Genomic DNA, 17344 nt, shown 5'->3' with positions numbered 1-17344 from the left:
AGGCATCCATTTGTCCTCGTTTACTCACAGGCTAGGATTCCCTTGGAGATTTTAGCTTCCTCAGATAATGTTTGTTCATTTTCTTACATAAGGTGGATAATGACATGGACCGTACGAGGTAATGGTGGCAAGGTCCTGATGTGCACTCTGAGTTGTTTTTCCAGTGATTCTGGTAATTTTTTTTCCTGATCCATCCACGTTTTCCTTTTATAATCCAAGTTATGTACCTATATGACTCCTGGGGTTAATAGTACAATCTTCATTCATGGCTTCATTCATTTCTTTATGTATCCATTCATTCCAAAATACTTGTCAAGTACCTACCATGTCCTGGACGGTTTGCTAGGTGCTGGAGTCAGAGCACAGAATAATAGATATTAGGTCCCTACTCTAAAGACAGATTCCTTTTTTTGTGGGAGGGGGAGATACCAGGATTGAACCCAGGGGCACTTAGCCATTGAGCCACATCCCCAACCCTTTTAATATTTTATTTAGAAACAGGGTCTTGCTGAGTTGTGTAGAGCCTCAATAAGGTGCTAAGACTGGCTTTGAACTCACAATCCTCTTGTCTCAGCCTTTGGAGTTGCCCTACCACACCTGGCCACACGATGAATGTTCTAATGGAGAAAGGTGTGAAGTCCAGCAGACAAGGAAAAGGAGGACCTACGAAGGTCAGGGAAGACTTTACAAAGGAGACACTTGAACTAAGGTTTGAAAGGTAGATAAGCATTTGCCAGGGGGACAAGTGGAAGAAGGGCAATGGATCCTAGTTGACCACAAAGACTTGGGCTATTCTTCTATAGTGACATGGGAAATGGCCTAACTGACTTCCAATCCCCCACAGTTAGGTAGGATCAGAAAAAACAGTTGTCATTAAAGGAATGTGGGCAGAAGTCATTTGCCTCATCTCTGGGACAGGTGAAGAAGGAGGTGTAACTTAATTTTCTTCTCTTTCCCAGCTGCCAACTCTGGAAGAAAAGGACTCTGAACCTCAGAGGATGGCAGAGCTGAAAACAGAGGGACCTGAGAGAAAGTCTGGCTCGTTACATGGCTGAGAAAGAGCTTTCTATTGTGTTAACCTACCAGTATTTTATAGTTTTGTTACAGCAGCAAGCTCTATCCTAGTTAATATACAAAGTTCAAGAAAACTGTGCAAACACAGATGTGAGTGTCTAATACAGAATGCAAATATCAATAAATATTTGATAATGCAATAAGAACATTATGGGGAAGTTCAAGTGTTCTCTTATTGCTAGAATATAAAATACATGACTGGGAAGGGTGACTGGATAGATAAGCATGGGCCAGTCATGATGAACTTTGAATGCCACACTGGAGAACTTTGGCTTAATCTCATGCAGAAAAGGAAGCCAATGGAGAATAACAAGAGGAGGAGCACGATCACTGGAAAAGCATTGACACTCAAGAACCGGCTTTAATTTTCTTCAAATGTAAGATGCTAATCCATTGATGAAAGGACTTTAGATAAAGGATTAGACACAAAGGGATTTAGAACCAGAAGGTATCATAGTCTGGTTCAATCTCACTTAACGAATGAGGAAAGTGATGCCCAGAGAAGTCAAGTGTCTTTGCCAAGATCACCCAGCTAAAAACTTGGCAGAGCTGGGGACTGGAAGGCTAGTCTCTTGTCGCCAGCCCTACAGCCTTGCTCTTTCTACTGTACCACAGTGCTTCAAAGCAGTTGAGACCAGCTGGTGTGCCTGTTTTCAGTTGCCTAATGAAGACATTAGGGATTTGGAGGCAGAGTATTTTCCATGGATGGCCATCTTTTCTGTAATTCCTCATCTGGCTTGAACCACTCTTCTGGAAAAGGTCCATTTTTTTCAGCATCAAATTTCCCTGGAGGACAATGAGGAATGTGCTTATTGGCCTGTGGGGTGCCCTTGTACTTTTTGAGTTTTTGTTGAGAAGAAAGTAGCAGTGGCTTGAGCTCCTGTAAACACTGCCTGGTCCCTTGGCTTCTGGGGAGTTTGCTGGCTCGCTAAGAGTGGCTGTGGTTCCGCTGGCCAGCTGACTGTCCTTCAGGGGGCAGATCCAAACATCTTCTTCAGCTTGTCTGCTTAAAGGGTCAGCCACCTATAGCTAACATTTTAACATTGCTTTCTGTTCATCAATTCACTATTTCTGGTTTTTGTACATTGTCAAGCTGATCCATTATTCATTAAAATGACTGCTCCATATGCTACCCGAGGCAAGAGGACGTACATTTGTTATTTAATGAGAAGTAAGAGTGAAGGGCAACGGTGCTGAGGCCAGTCTCAGAGAAACGCGACATGTGGTCTGACTTAAGTAGGGCTGGGTATTACTGAGTTATTTTATGTCTAGGGAAGCCACAGCTTAAGTTGTGGGGGAGGGGAGGCCATTTGTTCAAAAGTCTCCAAGAAATCCAGGGGAAGATTGATTTCTAGAGGTTTTTTGCTAATCACTTTGCTCCTTGCCTTTTGGTTGTGTGATCTTTGCTTCCTCTGGATGTTGTGTTGGTGATTAACGGAGGTATTAATCATAATGAGGTATTAATGAAGATTGCTCTCCCAGTCTCCGAGAATTAGTACCCAGGACAAGCTCTTGAGAAAGGAGCTTGGGCTTTGAAATTAGAGAGATGTCTACCAATTACTAACTGGGAGAACTGGGCCAAGTTGCTGAACTTATTTGAGTCTTAGTTTCCTTATATGTAGTATGGGAAAATAACAGGATGATGTGGGGATTAAATTAAATAACATGTAAAGCTCCTTTCTTAATGCTGGAAACAGAGGTGGCTCTTACATTATTTCCTTTTTTCTTTCTTTCTTTCTTTCTTTTTTTTTTTTTTTTTTGGTACTGGAGATTGAACCAAGGGATGCTTCACCACTGAGCTATAACCCCAGCCCTTTTTATTTTTTATTTTGAGACAGGGTCTTTCTAAGTTGTTGAAGCTGGACTGGAACTTGCAATTCTCCTGTCTCAGCCTCCCGAGTTGCTGGGATTATAGGACTGTGACACCGTACCTGGTTACGTATTTCCTTTTTGAGTGCCTAAAGAGATCTCATTAATAGCCTTCCTTTACCCACTTCCCATCTCTGACTGTGGTCAAGAGGAGAGATCAAACGGTGAGCAGATGGAGAGGAGACTCTTACCTTAGGTGATATGATCAGGTTGCTATAATAAGGAACCAAAAACTGGTGGCTTATCAACAACAGACACGTATTTCTCACAGTTCTAGAGGCTGGAAGTCCAAGATGGGAACCAGCATGGTCAGGTTCTGGTAAGGGCCTAGACACCAACTGTTAATTTCTCACTATATCTTTGCCTGGCAGAAAAAGAGTGAGAGAACTCTGGGGTCCCTTTCATAAAGACATTAATCCCACTCATGAGGGTTTCACCCTCATGACCTAATCACGTCCCTAAGTCCCCACCTCCAAATACCATCATCTTGTTGGGGGTAGGCATATCAACATGTAAATTTTGGGAGAGTTGTCATTAGTCCCTAATAACCTCAATTATTTCTAAAGCCTGTTCATTGTGAGAACTAATAGGACTGCTAATTGATTTCCATTATTAGGCTTCACAATTCACTCTATCACAGGTAACATTTTATCAGGACAGGCTTATGTTCATTGGGGTGGTGGTGCGGTTAGGAATGGGACCCTGCTCCTCTACAGAAGCAGAGCCAGGTGGTATCCTCACTGTGGGCAATGGATGCCTATGAGGAAGAAAAAGGGACTAGGCTGAGCATACCCTCTGTATTATTTGCAAACTCACCAATCAAATTTAGGGATTCCTCTAAGGAAGAGGAACAAGAAGAGGAGTAGAGGGAACTAGGAGTGCCAAACCAATATTTCCCTTTTTCCTTCCCTTCATCTTCATTTGATGCCTGTTACTTTCCAGCCATTTCTGCTCATGGTGGGCACTGGTGTCTGGGTGGCATTGAAGGCAGCCTCAGAGTGCAAAAGATTGGGAGCCAAGTATGGCAGAAGGGAGGAAAGGTTGGGTCAGATCTTTGGTTGAGAAAGGAGTGGACACTTGAATCCAAAAAGAAAAGTCCAAGTTCAGAGTCAGGGGTTAGAGATCTGAAGTAGGGTCAGTGTTCTAGACAGGAGTTGGAATTTCCAGGCATGGGGGAGCGTCCTAGAACCAAATCCCAAGAGGACAGGTTGGCAACAGGCTCTCAGTGGTGTTCAGATCTAACCATGAGCCCCAGAGCTGCCTCTCCTGAGATGACTCTCAGTTCTGGCATTGGGTTATATACTCTCAGCTTCCATTTTTTAAAATATTTTTTTAGTTGTTAATGGGCTTTATTTTATTTATTTATATACAGTGCTGAGAATAGAACCCAGTGCCTCATACATGATGGCAAGCACTCTACTACTGAGCCATGACCCCAGTCCTCTGCTCCCATTTTTGATCTTTAAAATATAAACATATTTTGTGATTATAAAAATAATAATGCTCAATATGAAAAATTAATAAATACAAAAAGGTATTAAGAGGAAAGCAAAACTAACCCATAGTCTCATCATAAGGAAAAACTGATATTAACTCTGTATATTTAAAAAGCTTTCTCCTATGCAGATTATTATGCAGATTCTGTAATAATAAGGTGATTCTGTCTATACATCTTAATTTTGCATGTTGAATTTTTAAATTACAATATAATCATCCCTCTATGTTATTAAGAAATCTCAGTAATTAAATATCATTTAAAATGACATTTTCCCTGGTTTTAAGCACATCTGGACCAATCTCTACCAATTTATGAAAATCCTGAGGCTCTGGGGAAACCTTCTTCTAAGTGTTCACCTTATTGCAGATTAGTGAACAGGGCGTTCCCCAGGTCCCCCAAGTGCCTGTGCATGGTGACCACTGCACAGGACTTGAACTTCTTGAGATTTCTCATGTTTCTAACCATTGTTGACAGAGGGGATCAAAAGGTGCCACCCATCACCACTACTGCAGAAGCAACAATTCAAAGCATAGACCTTTTAAAATATGTCATGTCATTGTTACATACTCCAGAGAAGCACTGTATTAGTTTGCTATGGTCTCCCACCATAGACTGGGTGGTTTAAAAAACAGACATTTATTTCTCACAGTTCTGGAAGCTGGAAGTCCAAGAACAAAATGTCAACAACTTTGGTTTCTTCTGTTGGCTTCTTTCCTTGGACTGCACGTGGTGGCCTTTTGCTGTGTCCTTACATGGTTTTTCCTGAGTGTGCACAGCCCTGCTGTCTCCCTGTGGGTCCATATTTCCTCTTGTTATAAGGACAACAGCCATGTTGGGTAAGGGCACACCCTAAAGGCCTCATTTTCAATTAATTTCCTCTTTAAAGATCTTATCTACAAATATGATTACATTTCGAGGTACCAGGACCTCAATAAGCTTTAGGTTGGAAGATGGCACCATTTAGCTCACAACAACCACACATCCTTAAAAAAACCATAAGTAGTTGAAATTTGGGGCTTGAAATTTGGGGAAAAACCCACATTGACAACCTAGTAAACAAATTTTTCATGCCCTAGAAATACAGTGAGATGACTACTGTAATTCACAGCTATCAAGCGTCAGGAATATGCTCTTTCCCAGCATCCAAAAAGTCATCAATTGCACAAAGCACCAATATCTTGAAAGACAGGATACCTCAGTCCCCAGAGAAGTTAGTGGAATTGTCCTGTGACTAGAGAGACCAGGAGGGCTAGGAAGGATCTGCAGAGGTCTGAGAGAGTCATCATGTAAACCACATTCTCTAGAAAACTGGACTTCTCAAAGGGCTTCTGCTCCTTTAGGTATACTTTTTACTTGTATTTTTCTTATCTTGGAACTCTAGAGTATATTGCATATATGGTAATTTAGTATATTGTATTTTAATCCCATTTCAGATGTGCTTATTATTTTCCTCCTTACCCAAAAGAGCATCATGGAAATTTAAAACAGAAACCCCCTTTGGGCATTTTTTTCCCCCAAATTCCAAAATGTGTGAAGACAACTTTTGGTAGGTTGTTACTCTTTACCAAACATTCCAGGTTTCTTCCCTCTGTTTTCTCTCCCTTTTGGAAGACTGTGCCTTCTTCCCTGGCTGCTTTGGTCAATGAAATGTGGGTAGAAGTGATGTGGGTCAGTCGAGGGTAGAGTTGGGTTCACCATCTTTCTTTTCCCTCTCCATAACAACCAGCGATGTTTCAGATAATGGCTGCTCCAGCAGTCTGGGCCTTGGAGTGAAGACAAGCTGGAACAGAGCCACAGCTGACTTACAGTGGACAAGTAGTATGAATGAGGCATATACTATTGTTGTAAGCTGCTGACATTTTGGGGTCATTTGTTCATGCAGCATAACCATAATTTTCATGATTGATATGCCACTGTAACATATCATCTCTTTCACAAAAGACATTAAAGCATAGTTTTCTATGACCTTGACTTTAAATGAGGGTTACTAAAAATGTGATAAAGCCTAGATATGGATGCTGTTCAGTAATAAAAGCCACTTTCTAGCTATGTAAAACCAGCCTTACTCCTTAGGCGGATCACATTTATGCTTCAATAACTTCATGACACGGATCTTTTAAGTCAACAAGAAAGAGTCAAAATTAAGCAGCTACTATATTTGTACTCAATAGACACTCACTACATTCAAGTTGAATGTATAATAAGTGGATAAAAAGTAGATTATGCTCAAAACATAGATCAACCCATTCTCTTCTTTTCTCTTCTCTTAGGACCATTTTTCTTTAGTCTTTCTTTTCTCCTTCCTTTTCCTTCTTTATTTTTAAAAAATTTTCCTTTTTTTTTATAATGCATGTGATCACAAGAATAATTACAGATATTGGCCTGGGATGGGTAGCTGAATGGTAGAGCACATCCTTAGTATGCACAAGGCCCTGGGTTTAAACCCCAGCACCACCACCACCACCACCAATAACAACAAAACTATAGCTATTATTCATTGAGTGAGTTTAAGGAGGAGCCAAATTCTAGGGTCCTTGAATACAAAGCTTGTCCAGTTTTGAAGGCGGGACCCAAACATTCCTTTTCCACTGACAATCCTTAGTCCAAGTGCTTATTATCCACATCTAGAGCATTTTAATTATAGACTAGTAGTGGTGGTAGAAATAGTAACAATAATTATTATTAACATTTATTGAGCATCTATAGTGAGCTATGTTTTTTGTATATGTTATTATTTAATCCTCATAAGAATGCGATGGGTTAAGTATAATTGTTATTATAATGCCATTTTGTAGCTAGAACATGAAGATTTAAGGAGATTAAGTGAAGCTTGGAGATTAACCACCATCCATTCATTCAACATCTAATACAATTATTGGATTCTGTGCAACAGACTATTTTAGACGTAAGTATAGAATTTTTAGACGTAAGTATAGATTAGGTCCCTATTCTCATGGAGCTCATCTACTGGGAGAGACAGATGAGAAACTATTGGACTAAGAACTAAAATGCTTTCAGATAGTGATTAACACTATAAAAAATAAAATAAGATAATTAATAGTGATTGACAGAGGTGAGGGAGATTGAAAACACTGGAGGAGGGATTCTGAAGACCTAAATGATGAGAAGCCAATAGTGCAAAGACTTGGGGTAACAACAAAAACCAAGATCCAGAGTGGTGAATGAACTTGGTATGTTCAGAAATGTTAATTGAGCTAGAATTCAAAACTGGGTTATTTATGTTTTATTTCTTTTATAGCTTTATCAAGATATATTTTATATATAAAAATCTCCTATTTAAGGCATATGGTTCAATTTTGTTTTTACTATTTTCATAGAATTGTCACATCCCAACTAGCTGATTTTAGAATATTTTCAATATTCTGAAAAGAAACTTTGCATCCAGAAGCAACCATTCCTCATTCCAGCCTCCCTCCACCTAGGTGGAGGGAGGCTAATCTACTTTCTATATCAAGGCCCATTTAGGACATTAAAGTAGAATCATATGATATGTGGTCTTTTGTAACTAGCTTCTCTCCCTTAACATAATGTTTTCAAAGTGCATCCAATCATGGCCTGTATCCGATTATCATGTTTTTTTATGTGGATATACCACTTTTTGTTTATTTAGTCTTCTGTCAAGGGACATGGATTGCTTTCACTTTTTGTCCATTATAAATAATACTGCTATGGACATTCATGTATGAGTTTTTATATGGACATTCATATATGAGTTTTTATATGGACATTATGCTTTCATTTCTCTTGGTATGTGAATACCTATGAAGGAATTGCTGAGTTATTTGGTAACTATTTGGTTCAGCATTTTGAGAAACTGCCAAACTGTTTTCCAAAGTGGCTACACCATTTTATATACTCACTGGCAACATGAGGTTCTGATTTCTTTATATCCCCACTGACACTTGTTATTGTCTGTTTTTATTACGGTCCTTGTGGGTGTGAAATGCGTCTCGTTGTGATCTTGACTTGTATTTTCCTAATGACTAATGATGCTGAGCAGCTCTTCATGTGCACAGTGGTCCTTTGTATATATTCTTTAGAGGAATGTTCTTTGCCTGTGTTTTAATTGGATTATTCATATATGATTAAGTTGTGATAGGATTTCATGTACTCTGGATATAAGGTCCTTGTCAGGTGGACGATCTGTAAAGATAGTCTCCCATTCCACAGGTGGTTGCCTTTCCACTTTCTTGATGGTGTCCTTCGAAGCACAGAGGCTTTTACTTTTGAAGTTCAATTTATTTATTTTAAATTTTTTGTCACTTCTGATTTTGATGAAACATCTAAGAAACCATCACCAAATTCAGGGTCATGAAAATGACCTGAATTTACTCCTATGTTTTCTTCTAGGATGTGTATGTATGTATGTATGTAGTATGTACTGGGGATTAGACCCAGAGTCTCACATGTGCTAAGCACATGTTCTATCACTGAGCTACAATCCAGCCCCAGTTGCATAATTTTTAATAATGATTTTTATTGATACATTATAATTAGGTAAAATAGTGGGATTCATTATACCATATTCATACAATCACCTAACATAATTTGATCAATCTCATTCCCTAGTACCTTCCCTCTCCCTCCCATCCTCCCTCCCCATCTACTTCTGTACTCTACTGATCTCCCTTCTATTGTTATTATTATTATTGTTATTTTAGTTAGTACATTATAATTATGTATATATATGCAGGACTCATTGTGGTAAGTTCATACATGGACATAGAAATATTTGGTAGATGTTGTTACCTCAGTACTTCCCTATGTCTTCCCCTTCTCTCTCCCTCTCTATTCCTTTATTCAACTCTATTGGACTCTGTCTCATCTTTTTGTGAGATCCCAGTTTTATAGTTTCAATTCAATTTATGGTTTCAATTTATAGGTCTACAATCCATTTTGAGTTAAACTTTTTTTTTTTTTTTGCATAGTGTTTGGAGGGTCCAGCTTCATTCTTTTACACAAATATCCAGTGGTCCCAGTACCTTTGTTGAAAAAAAATATTTCCTCATTAAATGGCACCCTTGCTAAAAATTAAGTTGAGTTGAATGCAGCAATGCATGCCTATAGATCCTGTCAATTCAGGAGACTGAGGCAGGAGAATCCCAAGTTCAACGTCATCCTGGGCAGCTTAGTGAAACCCTGCCTGAAAATAAAAAATAAAAGGGAGGTAACTAAGTGGTACAGCATCCCTGGGTTAAATCCCCAGTACAAGAAAAAAAATTTTTTTTGATTGACCATAAATGTGAGGGTTTATTTCTGAACTTTAAATTCTATTTCATTGATCTATATGTGTATCATTACACCTTATATCTGATTCCTGTAGTTTTTTTGGTACATTTTGAAATTGGGAACCACATGTTTTCCCATTTCATTCTTCATCTTCAGGGTGGTTGTACCTATTCTGGACAGTACTTCCATGTGAATTGTAGGATCAGATAGTTGATTTTTTTGCAAAAAAAAAAAAAAGTTGGGATTTTGATAGGAATTGCATTGTATTTCATTTTAGATTCTTCAATGCTAATCTACAGAAATACAATTGAGTCTTTTATATTGATCTTGTATCCTGTCATATTTACAAACTTTTTGATCTATTAGAATTATGATGCTTGACTGCTTTCTCTGTGTGAAGCATTGTGTTAGAAACCATAGAAAATAACAAGGTGAACAAGACAAGGTCTTGGTCCTGAAACTTATAGCCTAATTTGAGAAATAAGACATAGCCTCTTGAATAAACAATAGCCCATCTTAGCAATGTACAGGGAAGTACATAATAATTGCTAAATGAATGCTACAGATAATTAGAGTTCTGGCAAAGTTCAGGGGATGAGAGACAATTCAAGGCTGGAGAAGTCCAGGAGGAATAGAGTAGGAATATTTAAGCTAGGTTTGAAGGCTCACTATGGCCTGACTTCCCTTCCTTCTTTCTCCCTTTTCTCCTTTAATTTTCTTGCTTCTTTTTCTCCCTGGCCTCTGCCCAACTTCTTTGAAAACATTAGTAGAACATAACCATGGTTCGTTATCATTTCTCAAATCTGGCTGATCATCAGAATCTCTTGGCAAGCCTTTTAAAAATAGATTCCAGAACCTCACCTCAGAACTACTGTATCATATTCTCAGATGGTGCGGGCATGGACAACAGCATTAAGAATTATATCTGATTTTCACTTCGGGAATTTCTGGATTATAATAATTATCTCCCCAGGTGGACCAATTCCTATCTTCAACCCATTGCACCTCTGACTATTGGGGATACTCACAAATCTAGGACATCACAAGGGAACCTGGGTAAGAGATTGTTTAAGTGGACCTTTACAACAGCTCCCGACTAATGAAAGACATCTCAACGAGCACATGTTACTAAAAGGGCTCACTAGCATCCTTTATGTTTATGAGGATGGCTGATTATACAGAACAAACTTATTTTCCAAAATTGAGAATCCTAAGAACTTTAAGAGATCCTTCTGCAATGCATGTCCATGACCTTCAGAGTCACATATCCATTATCCGGATTTAATAAATACTGTTTACCATATTTTAAAAAATATTTTAAAATAAAACATTTTAGTTGCAAGAGAAGGCCCTTCCATCTCATATATCCCCAGAGATAACTAATTTCTTTTAAAGATGGTAAGAATCCTGTCCACATGTATTTATATTTTACCACATGATATATAAAATTTGAGAGTTTAAACATGTATACAAATAGTATCCACATTTTTCTGCAGCATATTTCTTCAACACCATTTTGAGATTTATCCATGTGATACAGAGTTAATCCAGTCTTTATAATGCAGTAATATTATACTATAAAGTACTGTAATATATTATCCCACCATGTGTTTATATGTTTAATTTTTTATTTGTTTTTATGTACTGAGAATTCAACCCAGAGGAGCTCTACCACTGAGCTCTATCTCCAGTACTTTTTATTTATTTTTAAATTTTGAAATAGGGTTTTGCTAAGTTGCTGAGGCTGGCCTCAAACTTGAGACCTTCTAGCCTCAGCCTCCTGAGTTGCTGGAATTACAGGAATGAGCCACTGCATCCAGCTGTCTAAATATTTTAGACTCTATTCTCTTATAAGTGGATAATTGCTGCCTAGTTTTTGCTATTTCAAATCATGTTGCAATGCATGTCCTTGTATGTCTCCTTGGACACATATGTGAGAATTCTTCTGAGAATACATCTAGAATGGAAATTGCTAGTGAATAGGATATGCATATTCTCACCTTTACTGGATAGCTTTCCAGGTTACTCTCTGAAGTAGTTGAACCAATTGTTATGTTTACTAGAGATACGTGATAATTTCTCCTGCCCCACATTCTATCCAATACTGCCAAGTTAAAAACCAGTACACATATCTGGGTCCTATTTTAGTAGATTCTAATAGGGTAGCACTGGAGTGTGGTTTGAAACTGGCTACTGCTTCAAAGGATTATTGTTTATGAGGATGTCTGATTATGTAGAACAAACTTTTATTTCCAAATAAAATAAATTCTGAAGGACATTGTTCAGAGCCCCTCTGCTCCATGTATATGTGTATACAGTCTAATATGTTAATAGGCCTGTGGAGACTCCAGCACTTTGTTTGTTGCATTTAGAGCTTTAAGGAAAGAAGGGTGGAAAAGCACTACTGCCTAACATACTTTGCTGATGAATTACTTAATCAATCAATTCATGTATTTTTGCTCAACTAGGAATTAAACCCAGGCCCTCATGCATGCTAGGCAAGTGCTCTACCACTGGGTTATATATATCTCCAGTCCTTTATTTTGAGACAGTGTCTCACTAGATTACCCAGACTAGCCTTGAACTTTCGGTCCTCCTACCTTGGCCTCCTGAGTAACTGGGATTACTGATGCGCGCCACTGTGCTTGCTGCAGACGCACTTTAATACAACAGCAACGTGATTTATCAGGCCACTGGGTGGTACTTAATCTAAAGTCCTACCTCTGCCAGCCAGGCCGATGGGAGGTGGGCCCTTTCTGGAGCTGACTTGCCTCTTGGCAGGCATACGGGTGGGCGTCAGTTGTCAGGGCTTGCATACGGGCGATCGCTTAGGGCAGGATGCATGTCCGCGATGTCTGCCAGCCCGCTGGGTGGTGTCACTGTGTGGAGCATTTGTGGCTTTTTCAAAGCCCTGAGGAATCTGAGAAGCAAGTGAGGGGAATGATGCATGAAAACAAAAGGCAGTGGAAAGAGTGACCAGTCAGCAGGCTCCAGCAGGCTAGAACGCTCTGTCCTTGTTATTACTGCTTCATGAAAATGCCGCTGGCTTCCTGGCAGGGTCTGGAAGGTAGAGGCTTCCTGAGAAAACAAGAACAAGGGATGAGGACTCTGAGGCTGGGGAATCAAAAAGCTTCCCCATTTTCTAGTGGCAGCAACAGGGTGAAGATAGGGAACCCTGTGCCCCTTGATGGAGTCTGGCCAGTCTTTTCCTCTCTCCTGGCTGCTTTCCCAAGAGGTTTTCCTCCCACTCGCAAGCTCTGGTCTCAGAGGCCTGGCAGGGCTGGCCTGGGAGAGAAGCTGGGCGGTGCCTGGGACAGATCTGTTCCCCATGGAGGGATCTGAAGGTCAGCCTAGGGGAGGAAAAAGGGCTTCGGCCATGATTCCCTTTCAAGGAGTGTTTGTCCTAAAGAAGTGCCAACTCGTTGTGGGCAGTGGGACGGGGGCGTTCTCAGTCCTTGCCTACTTTCCCCTGGGCTCTAAATACCCTGCTACCACATACTCTCCCACGACAGTCTAATTCAGTTTTCAGAAATAAGGTGGACACCCAGGAAAGGTATGTTTCCATTTAAATTCACTCTTGGATGGATATTTGGACTTGCCAGGAGTCAACCTCTACTTTCCCTCCAGATAATCTCCTTCCTTTGATATATAAAATACCTGGATGCAAAATGGGGAGGGCATTCTCTTCTCTTAAAAGAGCTAGGAGGATAATGAATAAAAATAGGCCTTTGTGGATACAATGGGACTGAGCAGGGTGTGGTTGGCTTGGCAACTGCTCAGGCAAAGTTATTTCTCTTGGTCCTGGAATGCTCTTGACTTCGCCTCTGCTTGATGAAGTCCTAAAAAACCAGCTTGAATGTGAGTTTTTGGGGAATGGAACTCCCATCACTGGGGTTAATCACTGCCTTCTTTCTGGTCCCATAGCATTCTGCCCTTACAAAAAGCATTCACCCATATGTGTGACTTGGGATTGTGCTTTATTCTTTGTGTGTGCTTCCGTGGCTTCTATGGACTATGTTTGATAAATATAGTTGATAGTTCGTTGATAAATATTTATTGAATAAATCAAAGTTCCTGAGTAAACACGGATCTTCGGCTCTTATATTTTCTTAATTATCCCCTGCCTGTTCCTTCTTGGGCTGAACTGCAAGCAGCTGCAGCTCTGCATGGACTAGAGGCTCTTTAAAACGAAGTGTAATTTTTGTCCCTAAGGAGTTGCTGCAGCAGGAATGGGTGTTTCAGACATATCATTCTGTTACAGGTACAGAAACTGTTTCCAGGAAACACTACCATCATTATCTCTGAAAGCCAAGTCAGTGGAAATTGTTATTTTCAATTTACAGATAGATAAATGGAAGCTTTCTTTTTCATTTACCAATTACGGCATGTCCACTCTGTTCAAAGTACTGTGCGAGGAGTTTTATGGGCTCCAAAGAGAACCTGGAGAGACAGGGCTCTTGTTGTAAAGGAGAATGTCATAATCTTACTTGGATGAATAGATATTTGTATGCAAAATTAACTGTCATTTAGGAGCATGTAATCTGGAACATATGAGTGGTCCCAAAACAAATACCAAAGGGAATATAAAAGGTAGGAGCAAGAATGTCCGGCTAACATGATCAAGGATATATGTGATCATGTCATTGAAATGAATAGATTTTGGCTGGTCATTGTACATTTGGCCCTGTGTTGGTTTCCTGAGACCACCGTAACAAATTATTTTAAACTGGGTGGCTTAAAACAATAGTATTTTATTGTCTCACAGTTCTGGAGGCCAGAAGTCTGAAATCAAGGTTTTTGGCAGGGCCCATGGCTCCTGAAGGCTCCAGGGGAGAATCTGTTCCTTGCTTCTTCCAGTTGCTATTGGCCCACAGCTACCCTTGGCTTGTGGCCACCTCACTCTGTGGTTGTCTGGCCTCCTTCTCTCCTCTCTTAAAATTCCCTCTGCTTCTCTTTTAACGGATGTGTGTGACTACATTTAGGGCCTACCCCAATAATCTAGGATATGCTCCTTCTCTCAAGATTCCTAACTTAATTACACCTTTCGTCATATAAGGTCATATCTTTAGGTTCTGGAGATTAAGCTTTTTGGAGGTAGGAGGGCAACCACTACAGACTTTCTCTGCTCTGTGTCCACATCATGTCGCCTGGCTTCTGCTGCCCTCTGGTTTACTATTGGGTTTGCCAGTGGGAAGCATTGGCAAGTAGCAAAGGATAGGAGGAAAAAGGAGTTGAGACATTTCTTCTCTTGTTGCTTCAGCACAATGGTTTTGGCAGTACATATGGGTCTCCAGAATTCCAGGTCTTTTCCGACTTTGATCAAACAATTTCCTTCCTTTTCTCTTCAGCCCTGGGCTTCCACCATTGCTAGTCCTTGGGAACCCAAATATCCTCTTAAATATGCTTAGTCTCTGCAAATATGTCTTCATCAAATTCAGTCGATTGTGCTCTCAGATTTCAAGAGGCAACATTTAATTTTCAGAACAGAGGTACTCAGGTTATGTCCATCTAGTTTAAGTGATGACCACTGGAAGGTGATTGGCACTCACTAGAGTCATGGCAACTGGGCCATCCTGTGGGCCTTTGGCAGTAAATATCTCTTGCTGAACTGTAATTATCTACTGCTGCTGCTCTTGTTCCTTGGTACTTGCTATTCCTTTCTCTGTCTCACAGCTTCTACTGCCTCGTGGTGTCTGCTGCCACCTGACTTCAGCTTTCTTTCCCTCCATGCATCTTCTAGCTTCTGCCCTCTGCTAACAGCTGACTCCCTCCAGTGTATTTCATATTCAACTTCCTGAAAGGATATGACTGACTTGTCTGTTCACCATCAAGTGTAGACTATTGGGCAGAGCTTTCCAGACACCATCTCATCAGCAGGGACTTGATGCCCTAGATGAGGTGCCCCTCCCAGCTTACGTGGCCTTTGTTCAGGATGGCAGAAAAAAATCACACACAATTCGGTGTCCTATTAGAAACCCGTAAAAGGGTTTAGGGGTGGGGCAGGCATTTTGACATTTGTGGGGAGAGGAGTGGGTTATCAAAATCCACAAGTATGTTTGTTGTCCAGCAGAGGTATGGTGGTCTCAGAAAAACACGGGACATACTTAAGGAAAAGTAAGATGCCTAGGTCAGCTGGTGGCATAAATCAAACAGAAACACAATAGCTGGTGTGAAGTGGCAGATGTAGGCTGCAACAGTATGCGGAGGGTCCTGAGTGCCTGGCTTTTGCTGTGGTCAGAGTCATCAAGATTAGTCTTAGAAGACACTTTAGGCATTATTCTAGGGCAGCGAGGGGTTACTAAAGGTTTTAGAACATGGGGGAGCAAGAATGTGAAGGCATAAAGACAAATCAGGAAGCAATTATAATGTCTAAGTGAGAATCATGGGGACCCAGACCAGGGCAGGCCTGGGAAGGAAGAGGAAAGCAGGTTCAAGACACTTAGAAAACAAGATGATTTGGGGGCTCAGAATCTTTTTAGAGCCAAGGACCCTTTTAATTACTTTTATTTTCTTCCAAAGAAGCTGCACTTTTTTTTGTTTTGAGGGGAAATATTCAAATTCCCCTCAAAATATGGACAATATTACTTTCAGGTATTCCTATCTTTTGGAACACATTCTTTTTTATATACTTTTATTTATTTTTATGTGGTGCTGAGGATTAAACCCAGTGCCTACATGTGCTAGGCAAGAGCTCTACCACTGAGCTACAAGACCAGCCCCTTGGAACACATTCTTAGGAGCTTGGCTTTGAGCCAAGATTTAGGAAGTGATGGTTCCATTGAGAGAAATGGAACCTGAACATTTTGCTGGTATTTTCTAGAAAAAACAGCACTCAAACCAAGAATTAATGTAAGGTTTTGTTTAGAAGACGTAAGCCCAGGGTGAGAGTGAGAGTAAAAGGGAAGAGAGGCAGAAGAAGATGGGAAGCGGCCACATGATGCTTGGGCCATCTGCAGAAGGCAGTAGGGACAACTGTGCCACCACATACAATATGGCCAGACAAGTGGCATGGCCAAATCACCTGACTTCAGTCTCAGGTAAGTTCTCAAAGAAGAGAGGACAAGGAACCATCTTCTTGGCACCTTCCCATCTACTTCCCAATGATCAAAATTCACCCCAGTAGGAAGAACTTTCCTCATACTCTGGGTCCTGTCCCCTGTTTTCACTGTTAGTCTTACAGCAAGCCATACCCAGTGGTATGGCTTTTAATGTTGGTTGAAGAGAAGAGAGAGAAACCAGCATGGTGGATAGCTGGTGAGCTTGGTTGCTAGGTGGCAGAGGAAGAGGAGGGCCAGGCAAAAAGGGGCAGATTTGGAAGCTGGCTCCGTGAGCCCAAACGAAGCAAGTTAGCTGCCTCAGTGTCTGAGAAAAAATAAGCAATTGAGGATTTGGGAGATGGTGGTGAGAGAATCTGATAAGGTCCCTAAGATGTAGCTGATAAACTGAGAGACAAAGGCAAGGGTGGAAACTTGTAGTTATGGAAATTCACTCTAGAATCACTTGAAGTTGTAGAAATTCACTCTAGAGTTATGGAATCACTCTAGAAAGATAGTGTTTTGAGAGTTCCAGAGGAATCATTCATATGCCATAGAGGTTAGATTCCTAGACAGCACAGCTAATGAGTGGGAACATGGGCTTTGGAGACAGGCAGAG

At 40.5% G+C, this 17344-nt stretch overlaps 1 protein-coding gene and 2 long non-coding RNA genes across 8 annotated transcripts in view; 2 read left to right on the top strand and 1 right to left on the bottom strand.

Annotated features, from left to right (window-relative positions):
* Nucleotides 1-7864, top strand: part of LOC306667535 — a 68746-nt gene extending 60882 nt beyond the window's left edge. Inside the window, exon 2 of the long non-coding RNA XR_013765593.1 lies at nucleotides 960-7864. This is a non-coding gene — a long non-coding RNA (uncharacterized lncRNA). The remainder of the gene's footprint in view (nucleotides 1-959) is intronic.
* MKLN1 (muskelin 1) overlaps nucleotides 1-17344 on the top strand; it is a 322083-nt gene that overhangs the window by 123407 nt on the left and 181332 nt on the right. Inside the window, exon 2 of one of the 3 annotated variants that reach the window (XM_079150175.1) lies at nucleotides 10665-10747. The exons of the other annotated variants lie outside the window; for them this stretch is intronic. The gene's annotated coding sequence lies outside the window, so the exon portion shown is untranslated. The remainder of the gene's footprint in view (nucleotides 1-10664; nucleotides 10748-17344) is intronic. 3 annotated transcript variants of the gene reach the window in all.
* Nucleotides 1-17344, bottom strand: part of LOC306667526 — a 37314-nt gene that overhangs the window by 2155 nt on the left and 17815 nt on the right. For 2 of the 4 annotated variants that reach the window (XR_013765584.1, XR_013765585.1), the window contains one exon: nucleotides 12413-12769. This is a non-coding gene — a long non-coding RNA (uncharacterized lncRNA). Of the gene's footprint in view, nucleotides 1-1436; nucleotides 1861-9590; nucleotides 9606-12412; nucleotides 12770-17344 lie in introns of those variants that run through there. The other 2 variants (XR_013765582.1, XR_013765583.1) reach the window with 2 other exon arrangements.

This window comes from Sciurus vulgaris (genome assembly GCF_902686455.1).
Source record: "Sciurus vulgaris genome assembly, chromosome: 8".
Lineage (NCBI taxonomy): Eukaryota > Metazoa > Chordata > Mammalia > Rodentia > Sciuridae > Sciurus > Sciurus vulgaris.
The sequence above is the reverse complement of the archived record's forward strand: the minus strand, read 5'-3'. Positions and strand labels throughout refer to the sequence as shown.